The sequence below is a fragment of the Gossypium hirsutum genome, chromosome A06 (genome assembly GCF_007990345.1).
Source record: "Gossypium hirsutum isolate 1008001.06 chromosome A06, Gossypium_hirsutum_v2.1, whole genome shotgun sequence".
Taxonomy (NCBI): domain Eukaryota; kingdom Viridiplantae; phylum Streptophyta; class Magnoliopsida; order Malvales; family Malvaceae; genus Gossypium; species Gossypium hirsutum.
The window spans coordinates 121,642,144-121,658,582 of record NC_053429.1 but is presented as its reverse complement, the minus strand read 5'-3'; the positions used below and the strand labels follow the sequence as shown (position 1 = coordinate 121,658,582).

The 16,439-nt window shown below is 34.1% G+C and overlaps 1 non-coding gene across 1 annotated transcript; it reads right to left on the bottom strand.

The window, feature by feature from the left end:
• Positions 1-3,127: 3,127 nt before the first annotated feature.
• LOC121231524 (small nucleolar RNA R71) lies at positions 3,128-3,234 on the bottom strand. The gene has a single exon (XR_005929582.1). It is a non-coding gene; the product is annotated as a small nucleolar RNA R71 (small nucleolar RNA).
• Positions 3,235-16,439: the final 13,205 nt, after the last annotated feature.

Below are 16,439 nucleotides of genomic sequence, written 5' to 3'. Positions count from 1 at the left end.
TGAAAACCAAAATCAAAAGAAAAAAGTAAACTCTAAAATCACCTATTGAAAACTCTCTTTGAACTGATTTCTATTCTTTTCGTATATGCGTGTATTCGACTATTATTCTCTTCGTAAAAAGAAAGGGAAGAAAGATCCCTATACATTTGACTCTATCCGATTTTTATAGCCAAAAATAAATAAAAATAAAAGGAAAAAGAAATAGATTCCTTGCTGTAATCTGCTGTCAACTTGCTGCTTACTCTTATTTGTTTGTTAATCTGTTGCAGGTGTGGAGGCCATGGTGCTGTTGACATGGCTAGGCCATTCGTGGGGTGTAACACGAAGTCTTCCAGAAGCTTCACTATTTGGGGCTGCTGATGGTGTTTGCGGTGCATGGGAACGACGGCTTGGTGGCCTAGGGTTTCCAATTTCTGAAAATAGTTAATGGGCTAAGTTTTGGGTTAGGTTCTTGGGCTGTGTAATGGGTTAGGATTAGGTCGAAGTTCATGGGTTTGGGTTTTATTAATTTGGGCTTATTTGGACTTGTTTAATAGACTGTAAATTTGGACTTTATTTATTATTTTTTGTTATTTTTATTCTGTTTTGGTTTTGATGTGGGCCCGGGCGAAATGGGCCTATTACAACTAGTTAAGCATCTGTCTGTATTTGTTTGGTTTTGAGTTCGAATCCTAGGGTATGCGATAGGGAACATTCTTTTTGCTAAGTGCTAGTATCAAGTTATTAGGAATTAAAAATTTCGTCATCTTCTTTTTATACCTTTTTGTTGCTGTCTTTTATTTTTTTTCTTTTTTCTTGCTTCCCTTTCTTTTCTTTTTGATTCTTTAATTTTCTTCTTCTTCATTTTGATCACGGTCCTAAGTAAGTATGGGTCTAGATGAAGTTATACGCTGTTAAGTACATTGATCGAAAGGTTAGTAAGTAAGTTTCACTATCAATTCGTTATATTCCAGGGTTTATGTTCTGAATTGGACATCTTGAGCGTATTGTGTACTTCCTGATAATTAGTCACTTGGTTTCCTCTTAGGAGGGGGTGTCGGGAGTAGCAAACCTCAACTCGACAAATCGAGCGATCGTTGTTGATTTTTCAGTAAGTTTGATTTCGATAAAAGTTTCGTGTCGAAAACTTCGACATAAAGTATTGATAAACCATAAAAGTAACATGTTTTAATCCCATGCTTGGCATGTTTTTGGATGATTTATTATATAATTTAGTGAATTTGATGCTTCTAATCCTTTAATTTCATGTTTCTATACTTAGAAGAGCATAGGGGAGCAAAAAGAGCAAAAAAAAACCAAAATCAGACAAAACGAGCTACTTTCAGGATCCACATGGCCTAGCCATTCACACACGTGCTGAGCACACGCCCGTGTGAGCTACATGGGCTGGGCACACGCCCATGTGCCAGCCTGTGTCAATTTCGCTCCCTGTTTCCCAAACATGCAGAAAAAACTAATTTTTAGGTTTTCTAAGCATTCTAAAGTCTATAAATACACACTAGAAAAGGATCTAAGGGAGTACGCAGAGTAGAAGGAAGAAATTACTCGAAGAACGCCGTCAGAATCAACTCAGAAGCATGATCTCCTTTAACATTGAAGATCTCTAGTCAACTTCTCTAGAAGTTTTTAGTTTTCTTTTTTTTCTTTTTTGTTTTCCTAATTTTGAGATGTTTTCCTCCCAAAGTATGAACTAAATCCCCTAGATACCTAGGGAAGATGAAACCTATGATGGATCTTGTTATTTAATCTTTTGAATTACATGATAAATACTTGATTTCTTGATTTTAATTTTGTGTACTTTTCCATGTTTTAATGTTTTCAGGGTATTAATTCATGATTGATGTGCTTAATTTAGTGGAGCAAAAGTCCTTGTTTAAGAGTAGATCTGGCATAATTGAGTGGAGTTGCATGCAATACTAGAAATAGGACGACATAATTCTACTGGATTAGAGTTAAATCGTATAGGGGAATCCATAGGTCGAGTTAATGCAACAATAAGGGTTTTAATTAGAAAGTGATTTCAGTTAATCAACATAGAGTCAGTTATTTTTACTCTCGAAAGAGATATTAATATAGTTTAGGGATTTCTACAGATCAAGACAAGTGAATAAATCATTTAATTCAGATTTAAAATCATAAGTGAAGTCTAGATGGAGTCTTTCCTGGGTATTGTCTCTCTCATTGGTTCATTTGAATATTTTCTTACGTAATTCTCTATCGCGTCTTAATAATTAGTTTAAATAATTTTAGGTTTAAAACAATTTTTTTCAATTTACAGCTAGATAATAGAAAGATAGTAAGTACTAGTACTTTTAGTCCTCTTGATACGATATTCCCGACTCACCAGCTAGACTATTATTTGATAGGTGCGTTTACCTTTGTCATGATTTTAGTTAGTTAAGTGAATCATCATCAAGTTTTTGGCGCTGTTGTTGGGGACTAAAATATTAGGAACGCTTAACTTTTATTACTTTAGCCATTTTTATTTTATTTTATTTTTGTTTTTAGTTTAATTCTGTTTACTAATTTTTCTTTTTGTTTGCCTCTAGCAGATTCCTTTATTATATGACTAGAAGAAACCAGTCAGGACCTCTCGTATTTGACAGTGAGATCGAAAGTACAGCTTGCAGAAATCGTATAGAGGTGAGGCAGAGTCGACAAAGGATAGTGGAAGAGCAAAAGAAAATCATTAATATTACTGAGCAAATGGCTGAAAATCAGAATAATCAGCTACCTCCTATAGTTGCAGCAAATCCTGTTCCTCGTACCCTGTACGATTATGCCAAGCCCAATTTAACTGGGGCTGAATCGAGTATTGTTAGACTTGCTGTTGCTGCAAATAATTTTGAACTGAAACCTAACACTATTCAAATGATTCAACAGTTTGTTCAGTTTGATGGTTTGCAGGACGAAAACCCAAATACTCATTTGGCTAATTTCCTAAAATTCTTCGACACTTTTAAGATAAATAGAGTTTCTGATGATGTCATTTGCCTTCGGTTATTTCCCTTCTCATTAAGGAATAAGGCTAAACGGTGGTTGAACTCCCTACCACGAGGTTCTATCACTACATGGTCAAATGGTAGAAAAATTCTTGTTAAAGTATTTTCCACCGGCCAAGACAGCCAAGCTGAGGAATGATATCTCTTCTTTCATGCAAATGGATTTATAGACTCTGTATGATGCATGAGAGAGGTATAAAGACTTATTGAGAAGGTGCCCTCACCATGGGTTACCTCTATAGTTACAAGTTCAAACCTTCTACAACTGTTTGAACCCCTCAACTAGGCAATTAATCGATGTAGCTGCCAGTGGGACTCTGAATAACAAAACACCTGAAGTAGCTTATGAGTTTATAGAGGAGATGTCACTGAATAAGTATCAGTGTCAAGTTATAAGAACAAAGTTGATGAATTGATGCGGTCACCATATTATTAAATCAGGTAGAACTTTTGAGTAAAAAGATTGATAGTATATATGGTTCTACGCAGGTACATCCGGTGATGCAATATGATACAAATGGAGGAGGGATGAACAATTCAGAATACCTGTCCAACAACCCTAGCAAAGAGAACGAAGAAGTCAACTATATGGGTAATAATTCTAGACCGCAGAATAATCCCTATAGTAACACTTATAAGGCATGTTAGAGGAACCATCCCAATTTCTCATGGGGTGGACAAGGAAATCAAAGACAACAACCCCTTCTAGGCTTCCAACAACAATCTTACCTGCAAGAGAAGAAGCAGAACCTTGATGAGATGTTGACGAAGTTTATTTCAGTGTCAGAAACTCGCTTCGAAAACACTGAAACAACACTCAAAAAATCAACAAGCATCGATTCAAGGGCTTGAGAATCAAATTGGTCAATTGGCAAGGATGATTTCAGAACGACCACAAGGTAGCTTGCCAAACAACACCGAAACTAACCCAAGAGAGCAGCTTCATGCAATTATTGTTCAAGATGAAGAAGGGTTAGCTGAATCTGAACCGAGATAAGAAACTGTGGTAAGCAATGGTAAGGTTAAGGTAAGCCACAACGAACAAAAACCGGTAAGTGAGGAGTAGAAACCTCGTGTGCCATATCCCAACGCGACAAGGAAAAACCACACAAACGACCAATTCGGTAAATTCCTTAAACTGTTGAAAACGTTACATATTAACTTACCGTTTATTGAAGCTCTTTTGCAGAAGCCAAATTCCATAAAATTTTTAAAGAAGCTTTTAGCAAATAAGAGAAAGTTAGATAATTCATCGCTTGGGGAGCTAAATGCAGTTTTCTCAACTATCTTACAGAATAAACTACGCAAAAAATTGAAAGATCCAGGGAGTTTTACTATTCCTTTCTTAATTGGTAGTTTAAGTGTTAATAATGCCTTAGCTGATTTAAGGGCAAGTATAAATGTCATGTCTTATAAAATGTTTAAACAACTATGTTTTGGGAAACCCAAACAAACTAGGATGAGCATTCAATAGGCAGATAGAACTATTAGATTTCCTAGGGGTATTGTTGAAGATGTTCTAGTTAAAATTGATAAATTCATATTCCCAGTTGATTTTGTTGTTTTAGAGATGGATGAGGATAGTGATGTGCCTTTAATTTTAGGACGACCCTTTTTAGCAACTACCAAAAAAATTATTAATGTTGGTACAGGTGAACTCATACTTCGTGTAGGTGATGACATGATTAAACTCCAAGCTCGTGATTCTGTTAAGATATCTAGTGATCGAGTTGATTATAGAAATTTTGTTAATATGAGTAAATTTGTGACTCAACCTTCTTTGTAGGAAATCCCTTGAAAAAATGTGATAGAGCCACGTTCTAGCTTATGCGACAAAAACAGAATGAATCATAAAGAAAGAATACTGCAGATCAATGAAATGGTGGATACAAGTCAAGAAGAAGCCAAGAATACACGATACAGAATCCAAGCGACGCCATGATGAGCATGAGGATGGAACACACCAAATAAAGGTTGGGGACAGGGTACTGCTTGTTGAAACAGATCCTCAATTTGCTAATTCAAAGCTTATTACAAATGGAGTGACTCCTTTTACGGTACTCAATGTCTTCCCATATGGTGCAGTCAAGGTAAATCATTCTGAATTCAGCACTTTTAAGGTAAATATTACTCGACTCAAACCTTATTTTAATAAAAAAATTGACAGTGAGAAAGAGGGGACTCGAATCTGCGAACCACCGTGACCATACGAATACAAGGTAAGTCGAGCTTAGACTTTAAATAAGTTCTTCTCGGGAGGCAACACTAGCGTTAACATTCCTAATTTACTAAATTTATATCATGATATTTTTAAAATTAATTAATTTAAAAAAATTATTTTTTTAAAAACCCACACGGCCTGGACACATAGGTTTGTCCTAGGCCGTGTGGATTTTTTGTCTTTATTTTAAAAATTAAAGAAAATTGACAGTGAGTTACACAGTCGAGCAACACGGCCTATTGGGCGGGGGTGTCTGGAGTAGCAAACCTCAACTCGACAAATCGAGCGATCGTTGTTGATTTTTCAGTAAGTTTGATTTTGCTAAAGGTTTCATGTCGAAAACTTTGACATAAAGTATTAATAAACCATAAAAGTAACATGTTTTAATCCCATGCTTGGTATGTTTTTGGATGATTTATTATATAATTTAGTGAATTTGATGCTCCTAATCCTTTAGTTTCATGTTTCTATACTTAGGAGAGCATTGTGGAGCAAAAGGAGCAAAAAAGAGCCAAAATCAGATAAAACGAGCTACTTTCAGGATCCACATGGCCTGACCATTCTCACACGTGATGAGCACGCATCCGTGTGAGCCACACGGGCTGGCCACATGCCTATGTGCCAGCTCGTGTCGATTTCGCTCCCTGTTTCCCAAACAAATGGAAAAAGCCAATTTTTAGTGTTTCTGAGCATTTTAAAGTCTATAAATACACACTAGAAGAGGATCTAAGAGAGTACGTAGTGTAGAAGGAAGAAATTACTCGAAGAATGCCATCGGAATCAACTCAGAAGCAGGATCTCCTTCAAGTTTGAAGATCTCTAGTCAACTTCTCTAAAGGTTTTTGGGTTTCTTTATGTTTTGTTGTTTTCCTAAATTTGAGATGTTTTCCTCCCAAAGTATGAACTAAATCCCCTAGATACCTAGGAAAGATGAAACCTATGATGGATCTTGTTATTTAATCTTCTGAATTACATGATAAATACTTGATATCTTGATCTCAATTATGTGTACTTATTCCATGTTTAATGCTTTCAGGATATTAATTCATGATTGATGTGCTTAATTCAGTGGAGCAAAAGTCCTTGTTTAAGTGTAGATCTGGCATAACTGAGTGGAGTTGCATGCAATCCTAGAAATAGGACAACATAAATCTACTGTATTAGAGCCAAATCTAATAGGGGAACCCTTAGATCGAGTTAATACGACAATAGGGGTTTTAATTAGAAAGAGATTTCAATTAATCAATCTAGAGTCAGTTATTTTTACTCTCGATAGAGATTTTAATATAATTTAGGTATTTCTGTGGATCAAGGCAAGTGAATAAATCGTTTAATTCAGATTCAGAATAATAAGTGAAGTCTAGGTGAATTCTTTCTTGGGTATTGTCTCTCTCAATGGTTTATTCAATTATTTTCTTACTTTATTCTCTGTCGAGTTCTTAACAATTAGTTTTGATAATTTTGGATTAAAAACAAACTTCATTAATTTGCAGGCTAGATAATAGAAATATAGTAAGTACTAGTATGACTCATCAGCTATACTATTATTTGATAGGTGCGCTTGCCTTTGTCGTGATTTTAGTTAGTTAAGGGAATCATCATCAATTATTCTGTCTAAAATGTGCATTATTGTTGATAAAATTGGTTGATTGAGTTGTTAGATGGTCGTTTTAGGCTTTGAAAACTCTCCTTGTTGTTGTTGCTTTGAAATCTCTCCAGGTGTGTACCGAAAACCTTAATTTCTTCAAGTTTTGGTCACCGAAAATGGTGGCTGTCGATGCCACGCAGCCATGTGACAGGCTGTGTGGGTGGCTATGTAACTTACTATTCATCAATTTGGAGCTACACAAGTAAGGCACACAAGCATCTGTCCAGGCCGTGTGTGACAATATTAGTGCAAGGTTCACACGAGCAAGGGACACGATCATGTGTTTAGGTTATATAACTCACTGTTTGTGACTTAGGACAACACGAGCGAGTATATGAGTGTGTGCCCAGGTCGTGTGAGTCACACGGTCAAGGACACAACCTTGTGTCTAGGTCTTGTAACTCTATGATTTATGCTTTAAAACCACACAGGCAAGGACATGGGCGTGTGCCCAAGCTGTGTGAACCATATGGGCAAGGACATTGGTGTGTGTCCAGGCTGTGTGGTGTATAAAAGATGGCCCATTTTTGAGACCGTTTTAAGACTGATTTTGACATCCCCATGGTATGAACGGTCTAAATTTGACTAAATGAGAGCTCTCTGATACCCTGTGATATATGCATGAATTCTATACCAATATGTGCACTATGATACTTAGTCTGAAATTGAACTGTGCTATCTACTTGTGAACAATTTAGAGTAATTGAATACATATTGTAGATATTAGTTCTTTGCATATGCATGAGTTGGGATATTATGAAGAAGGAAGCGATCTGTTCTAAATTAGTGGCTAAGCCATCATATGTATAACTCTGATCTTGGAATTTCGTCGCATTACTATCTAGCAGCTAAGCTGCGTTTCTGTAAATGTGTCAGGTAGGCACTCTATGGTGTGTAGGGTTGTTTGGGCATTGAATGCCCTTAGCGGTGTGTTGGGATGGCCGAAGATGGTATGTAGTGGATGGGGGTTAGGAATATCTACATTTGACTCTAATTTTTTCTATATACGAAGAAGAAATTGTTTTTGCATCTAAAATTAATCTGTCTTGAATCTGAACTAGAAATGTTTTTGTTAACAGATCGAATCTTTGAATACGGACACTGTTTGGTAAATATGTTTATGTGAACAAACTTCTTTATGCACTGAGTTCACAACTCACTTTATTGTTGGTTGGATTTTAGGTGGTTCTCAGTCTTGAACGGGTCGACACCGTGGAAGCTCGGTCAAGCTTTTATCTTTCTTTTAAATACTACTTTAGGAATGTCGATAAACTATGATAGTATGACTTTGGAAAATTATATACTTAACTAATCTTTGTGATGAATATTATGCGACGTCTGGTTTAGTGTTATTGTGTTATATGTGTGGTATTTGAGTATCAATGATATGACTTCCTAAACTTGGACTGGACGTCTAGGTCGGATTTAGGGTGTTACATTTAGTGTTTCGAATTTATCCGAAAAACATTGGGTGCCAAATTGGTGTGATTGGCTGGATTCGTGTATCCATCCGAGTCAGGTTAATAGGGAGTAACTGTGTAATTACAATTTGCGTTACTAGACAGAACATAAAGAATTATGTTGAAATTACACTTTATCAACCAAATAGGTTCAGGAAATTGCAATTTCTTGTAATTACAAAAAGAAGTGTAATTTCTATGCTAATAATTACACTTTCATCTAATTACTTTCTGGTATCCAAACACATTCGGGAAATCAAATTAGATATCACTTTTCATCTTTCTTTTATTTCCAACTCTATTCTTAGTATTCTTACTAATAGAAAAATATAATTGACTTGAATATTTATTAAAAAATAAAATTATCTGTTTGTTTGAAATGAAGAATAATAACATAATTGAAATAATTCAAAATAAATAAAGCTGTGGTTGGGTCATTTTGTTTTCACTAGAAATAAAGGAAAATTAAAAAAAATACCTCCCATCAAGAACTGAAGTTGCAAATGTAACTACATAAAAAATAAGTTCTAAAAAAGCTAAGGGTTAGTTGAAATGTTATTCCAATTTTGATCCTTCAATATCTCATATGATATTCATATTACTTTGTCAATTTTTTTCTCAATAATGTTGTTAATAATAGTTGTATTTTATATTAGGCGTAATATTAGAATTCAACCATCAACTAGGTATGAGGATGTTTTAAAGGAAAATCTTGTAAGACAAATGTTTTCTATTGTTTTTACAGTGGAAAAGTACTTTTGGCCTTGCAATAGCAATGAAGAACGCCCCTTACTTACTTTTAATTTAATCGATGTGAGCATTTATTTTCTCAAAGTTCGTGTAGAAATTGTATGCACTAATTTGAATCTAAATACTGAACTAAGTAAAAGAACTCAAGCTATGAATAAATCAAGAAATCTTACTTCATTCTCAAATAGGAAAAGTTTTATTTTTAATTATAAAATATCATGTTTGACTTAATAGTCCGACACATGAATAAGTTTAACCATATGATTATAAATCAATATATAATTTGCTTTTTTATGCTGAAAAATTGAATTGATCATTTTAACAATACATGGAAAAGCTTCCATCCATGTTTAGAAATGATTATTATTCAAGACAATTCACCTTTCCTTGATTTCTAAGTTTTTAATTTGACTATTATGTAATACTAATGAATTATTTAAGGACAATTAAAGAAATATCTGAAATATTAAGGTGAAAAAATTTATGTTTATTATGGAAAAATTAAATTTAATGCCTAGACATCAAATTTAATTATTTATTGATTATTTATTTTTATCTTTAAATGAGCATATATTGCTTGTATGGTTTTTATAAATGACATCCTTTCATTAAATTTTTATAAGGATAAATATGAAATTTACACATGAAATTTATTAAATATATAATGTAATACATTAATTTTGATTTGATGTAATTATATACCTACAACTTTAATTTAATTCAATTACATACATGGATAAAAAAACACAAATTTATTTTCATGTTAGATATATTTAATATTTATGTATACCATGTGTAAATGTAAATGTAAAATGATGCTACATGCTACATCGAGAATAATATTTTTATTAATTTGTTAAAATGAAATTGAATAAATTTTTTTGTATAATTGTACAATATCAAAATTCATGTATCAAAATTTATATTAGACCAAAAATCGTGTGTAGTTTTTATGACTTTCTATCATTGAATATATATAAAATAAAATAATAATCTCAATTAAAATAAAAATTTATATTATATTACTATATGAAACCAATGATTTGTCTCAATTATTACAGGTAAATTTCCATGTCACTTGCCTTTTTTTAAAATTTTATTTTAAGTATAATTTTGACGTAAAAATCTAATGTGTTTTCATTTTATTAATGGTCTATATAATGATTTTGGTTCACCATTTACTTTTTAACCTTATTCGAGAATAATTGTATAACCAATAGAATAAACCTAATTTTTTTTAAAAATAATTATGCTCAATGAATTTAGAAAAAAATAATTCAATACCATAAGGGGAAAATGCAAAAGAAAAGAGGAAAATGAGAGACAAATATGCAAAAATTGCAAAATTAACAACCTACGCTGGGGCTATATATAGATGATGAGAAATGAGAAGGTTTTAGCATAGTGTGGAGGTGGAGAGTGGTGAGCCGAGCTCGAGGAAGAAGAAGTGGGAGAGACCACCAGTAGTAGCAGCGGCAAGACATCAACAACAGCCTAAGGAGCAGTCGCCATTGACGTTAGCCACCTTGAAGGCGGTGAAAGAGCAGGCTGAAAAAAGGGGCAATAGGATGTCATCGGGTGTCGTCGTCAAGTACTCTAACAGTACCGATGCTCCCTATGACTGATTGCTCCTTGGATGGGTTGCTGAAGAGCGCTATGTTCCGTCTAGTCGTAAGGGCCTTGGTAGGATCTATAAGGTATATCAAACCACCATTGTTTCCTTCATCCTACATACATGTTTGTAAATATTAAGATGATAATGATGGTGGTGGTGATGTTGATGCAGTATTACTATGATCCAACTGGGCATATGTACTACTCCAAACGTGAAGTCTTGTTTTGATGGAAGAAAAGGAACATCATTTGCCTTGATACTTAATTGTAATTAATCAAAGGTGAAAATCCCATGGAATCCAACGCACGCACACACAGAGAAAAATCCAATTTTATTTGGCTTATATATATAAATTATCTTTCTTTTTCCATTATTTTTTTGGGTTAATTAAGTTGCAGGGTTTCTCTCTTAAACATGTCAGATTTTTGAAGATATTGATCTGGAACAAGAACTTGAAGACTATATATAATATTTATAAATTATGTCTCGAAGTAAAATTTATGTAGTAGTTTTATTTTTCTTGTATTTCAAATGCTTTGTATCTTCAACATATGATGAAAAATAAACATTGAATAAATTAAATAAAATTTGTTTAAGGTATAAACTCAACTTATCTTTGGATTATCATCTATTAAGATTGACTGATTTTTTCTAAATTTCCAAGCAAAAGGTAAGGTGAAATCAAGAATTTTTACAAATGTGAGATATATATTTTTTAAATCGAGGCCAAAATAAAGAGGGTTAAATATAAAATCTATGATACTAATGATGGTTAATTTGAAAAATCGAGACTCTGAACTACTAGACGAGTGCGACTATTCAATGTTTTATTATTTAATTTGTCTTACTATCTATTTGCACTGATTTTCTTGTGAATGAACGTGCACTAAGCATCATAGCTCACTCCCCCATTTATTTTCATCCTTATAGATAACCCACCAGGTTAGGACGAGGACGTGACATCCAGAGGGTCTATGCTCAGTTTTTACTTAAAGAATTATTTAGGCTCAATACTTGGCTTTTTTCTTTTTTCTTTTTTATTATTCAAATATTGTACTATTTTATTCCAAACTGTGGCATAGAACTTAGGAGTCGAGTTTTTATGTTGAATGAAATTTAATTTAAATTTTAGGATATCAAGTTATGATTATAAATTTGTTATGATGAACCCGAATTTTTATTAAAAACAAATAAATCTCATTTTTTGCTGCCAAGTTGCATTTAAGATTTCGAGTACTAATTAAATTGGTATTTATCTAAGTTTTCTACTAAATTAAACAAATATTTTAAAATAACTGTTTTAAAAATTCTGATAGCTTACTGGATCGTGACAGTAGCTAATGTGATCTTCCGAGTTCGGGCCTAACAGTTAGGCCAGGTTGGGAAGGTTAGAAGAAGCAAGATTAAAAAGGCAATTATACCTTCTCAATACTTAAGTGGACTTGTAAGTGGACAAATGTGTATATATATATATGTGATATAAAATCTTAATTTAATTAATTAAATTATAAAACAAATCATAAAATAAAGAAAATGATAAAAACATAGTGGAAGGAGTGAGAAGATTTCATCTTCTTCAAGCCTTCAAACTGAATATGAGAGAAATTGAATTGATTTAGATTAGTTGTTACTATAATGACTAAATTGAATAGCTTTGAAAATGTTGTATATTGATACAATAGTGAAATTGAATCTATATTGTGATGAACCATGTTGCCACATGTGTGAATCATTGATATAATGATGAGATTATGATATGAATTGAGATATTGACTTATAAATGAAATTGAAAAATGATTACCCTATTAATTTGTTCGGGCAAAGTAATTAATCTGGTTTTACTGACCAGTGTTGGGCGCAACTTACTATTTCGAAATTTCCTGAACAATTAATAGGGTAACCATTTCTCAATTGGAATTGAGATACCAAATCAATGATTTGATAATGAGATTATGATATGAAGTGAGATACCAAAGTTTTCATTTATTTTGAATTGCTATTTATATCAATTAATTGGTTTGGTTCAGTGGTTAAGTATGCTATTATGGGTGTGTGGGGTTTTGTATTTGATTCTCTTGTTTGGAACTTTTTTTGATTTTGTCTCAATCCCTATTTTGATCATCTTTCTTATCTTTTATTTTTTGTGAACTGTTAACAAGAATGAGCTTGCTGATTGAGCGGTAAGGTCTTAGCTATACTCCCAAATTGTCATCCCTCTTCTCCACTTTCCACTCTTTCCTTCCATCACGTCCCTCACTCTCCAACTTCCCCATTTCCCATCATTTTGTTTCCAATTTTCTGTTTACTAAGTTTTTCCCTCGCTGACACCTTTCCTTCTGGTTTTCTGTAACAGCCCAAATCCAACCTTGACGCTATGGCCAAATTAGGAGGTGTCACAAAGAATGGTTTTGATACCGAACTCCACACGCTAAAAACACTTTAATTTTAAAACTCTTATTTTCCTTCATCTATTTTCAAAACGTTTATTCAATTAATTAATTAGCCTTAAAACGTGTTTTATAGCGGAAGCTTACGAAAATGTTGTATTTCAAGAATTTAGTTCGTAATTCTAGAAAACCTTTGTTTTAGTAGAAACTGTAGTTTTTAGATATTAGTCACAAATCAAGTACAAAAACGAAAATCTAAATCCAAAAGAAAATCAGCCAAAAAGTTCGAAAAGTCCAACTGTTAAGAAATAAACTTTAAAATAAAAGCCATAAACATAACCAGTTTATGAACTTGTGGTCTCCGAGAGGCTCTGATGCATCGATCCACATAAGTCTATGGATTACCTGACAAAACAAACAATAGATGTGAGTTTATGACAACTCCGTGTGTAACCCAACAGAAATAAGCATGCAAATGTACAGAATGATATGCATAGTCAGATATAGATATAGATTCAATATGCAGAATCCTACCGCCATCCTCTACACACCAACTTTGTCCATCCCATCACACCATGTGGGGTTAAAAACACCCACCCATCCCTACACACCACGTTGTGCCATTAAGACACATATCGGTTAATATGCAGCCAATTTGCCAGAACAAAGGCAATTACCGCCAAACAGAATACTTCCTCCTCATATACCTATCCCACCCAAATAACAGATATTGAAATTCAGATACATATATAACAAATTAAACATGCTCGACTTGCTTTATACAAATAACGAATATACATACACTAGTATAGTCAAGCATACATTAAGTATCCTACTCAAATCAGTCTATCAAAATATCATAGCATGCAAATCAGGGTTTAATTAGCCATTACCGACCCTACAGTAGGCCCACAGTCGATCGGAGTGACCCGGGTGACCCTAGGGAAAATTACAAAAATATAGGCCTATATACCCGTGTGGGTCCACACACCCAAATTGGCCTTTGGCTATGTGGCCCACAAGGCCTGGCCTAAAAATCCACAAGCTAGTATGGGCCCATATGCCAGTATGGCCCTCACACCTAATACAGCCTAGCCCGTTTGGTCCACATGGCCACACTCATGCCACTACACGGTTGTGTGCTGCACACGGCCATGCCCTCATTGACTACATGGCCGTGTCTCACACACGGCCATCCACACGGGTGACCACACGCCGGTGTGGTGTCAACAGTGAAGTTTTTTGGCTTTTACCGAAGCTCAATTTTTAGCTTTTTGGGTACACATTACTACTGTCTCATCAAAGGTAGAAAAAAAAAGAGAAAGAAAATCGAATAAACCATAATATATACATATTTTTATCCTATGCTTGGCATATTTTTGGATGATTTATCATGAGTTTTAGAGAATTTGATGCTCCCACTCCTTTAGATTTTTGTTTTATACTTAGGTGAGCTTAGAAAGGTCAAAAGAGAAAGAAATGGGCCAAAAACGGATAAAATGGGCTTATCTCAGTATTCCACGTGGCCTAGGCACTTCCACATGGGTAATCCACACGCCCGTGTGTCATGGCCATGTCGACATTAAACCAAGTCAGAATTGCACACGGCCTGAGCACCTTTACATGGGCGTGGCACACAGCTGTGTCCCTGTCGAGTCAAAGTCTAATTTTATTCAGAAAAGGCTAATTTTGGGCTATTTTGGGCATTCCAAAGTCTATGTAAAGACCCTAGAAGAGGACTAAAGGGGACATGCAGAGTAGAAGGTAGGAAATATTCAAGAACAGCCATCGGAATTAGCTCAGAGGCAGGATCTACTTCAAGATTGAAGATCTCCACTAAATTTCCTGAGAAGGTCTTTGGATTTATTTATGTTTTGTTGTTTTCCCAATTTTGAGATGTTTTCCATTATTATGAACTAATCTCCCTAAATACCTAAGGGAGATGAAACCTAAGACAGATCTTATTACTACTTGAATTATATGATAAATACTTGTTCTTATTCTTAATTGTGAGTTTTAATTTTTGTTTTAATATTTTAGGATATTAATTCAGGTTTTGATGTGCTTATTCAGTGGAGAAAAAGTCCCTGTTTAAGAGTAGGTTATTCATAATTAAGCGGAGTTGCATGTAATCCTAGAGATAGGACGACATAAATCTGCCGGATTAGAGTAAAATCTAATAAGGGAATCCATAGATCGAGTTAAAGCGACAATAGGGGTTTTAATTAGAAAGAGATTTCAATTAATCAACCTAGAGTCAGTTGTTCTTAGTCTTGAGAGAGATATTAACATAAATCAGGGATTTCTACGGATTAAGTCAAGTGAATAAATCGTCTAATTCAAAAGTGATAAGTGAAGTGTAAGTGGATTCTTCCTTGGGTATTGTCTTCTCCATCGGTTTTCTAAACAGTATTTTTCAAACTTTTACCTCTGTCACAATCTTAGTTAATTAGATAATTAGTCTTAGTTAAAACATTCCTTTAATTGTTAGGCTAGATAATAAAAAGATAGTAATTACTACTACTTTTAGTCCTCGTGGATACAATATTCCCGGTCTCACAATAACTATACTACTATGCGATAGGTGTGCTTGCCTTAGTCGATTTTTTTAGTTAGTTTCATGACCATCAGGTTTTTGGCGTCATTGCTGGGGACTAAGATTTTAGGAACGCTTAGTTTTTATTACTTTAGCCATTTTTTATTTTTATTGCAATTTAATTTTGTTTTTGTTACTAAATTTTCTTTTATTTACTTCTGGCAGGTTTTTATAGTTTATGTCTAGAAGAAACCCGTCAGGACCTTTGCTTTTTGATAGTGAAATTGATAGCACAACTCGCAGAAACTGAAGAGAAATAAGGTGAACCCTACAATACATAGAGGAAGAGCGAGAGCGCGATATTCACATTAATACCGAGGAGATGGCTGAAAATCAGAATAATCCGCAATCTCCTGTGGTTGCTGCAAATCCAGTAGATCAGAATCTCGCTCCTCGTACTATGTATGATTATGCTAAACCTACTTTAACAGGAACTGAATCGAGTATAGTTAGACCTGCTGTTGTTGCAAATAATTTTGAACTGAAACCTAACACGACTCAAATGATACAACAGTTTGTTCAGTTTGATGGTTCATAGGACGAGGATCCAAACACTCACTTAGCAAATTTTCTGGAATTTTGCGACACCTTTAAGATTAATGGTGTTTTTGACGATGCCATTCGCCTTCGGTTATTTCCCTTTTCATTGAGGAATAAGGCTAAACAATGGTTGAACTCGTTACCGTGAGGGTCAATCCCCACTTGGGAACAAAAGGCCAAAAATTTTTTGCTTAAATATTTTTCGCCGGCGAAAATGGCT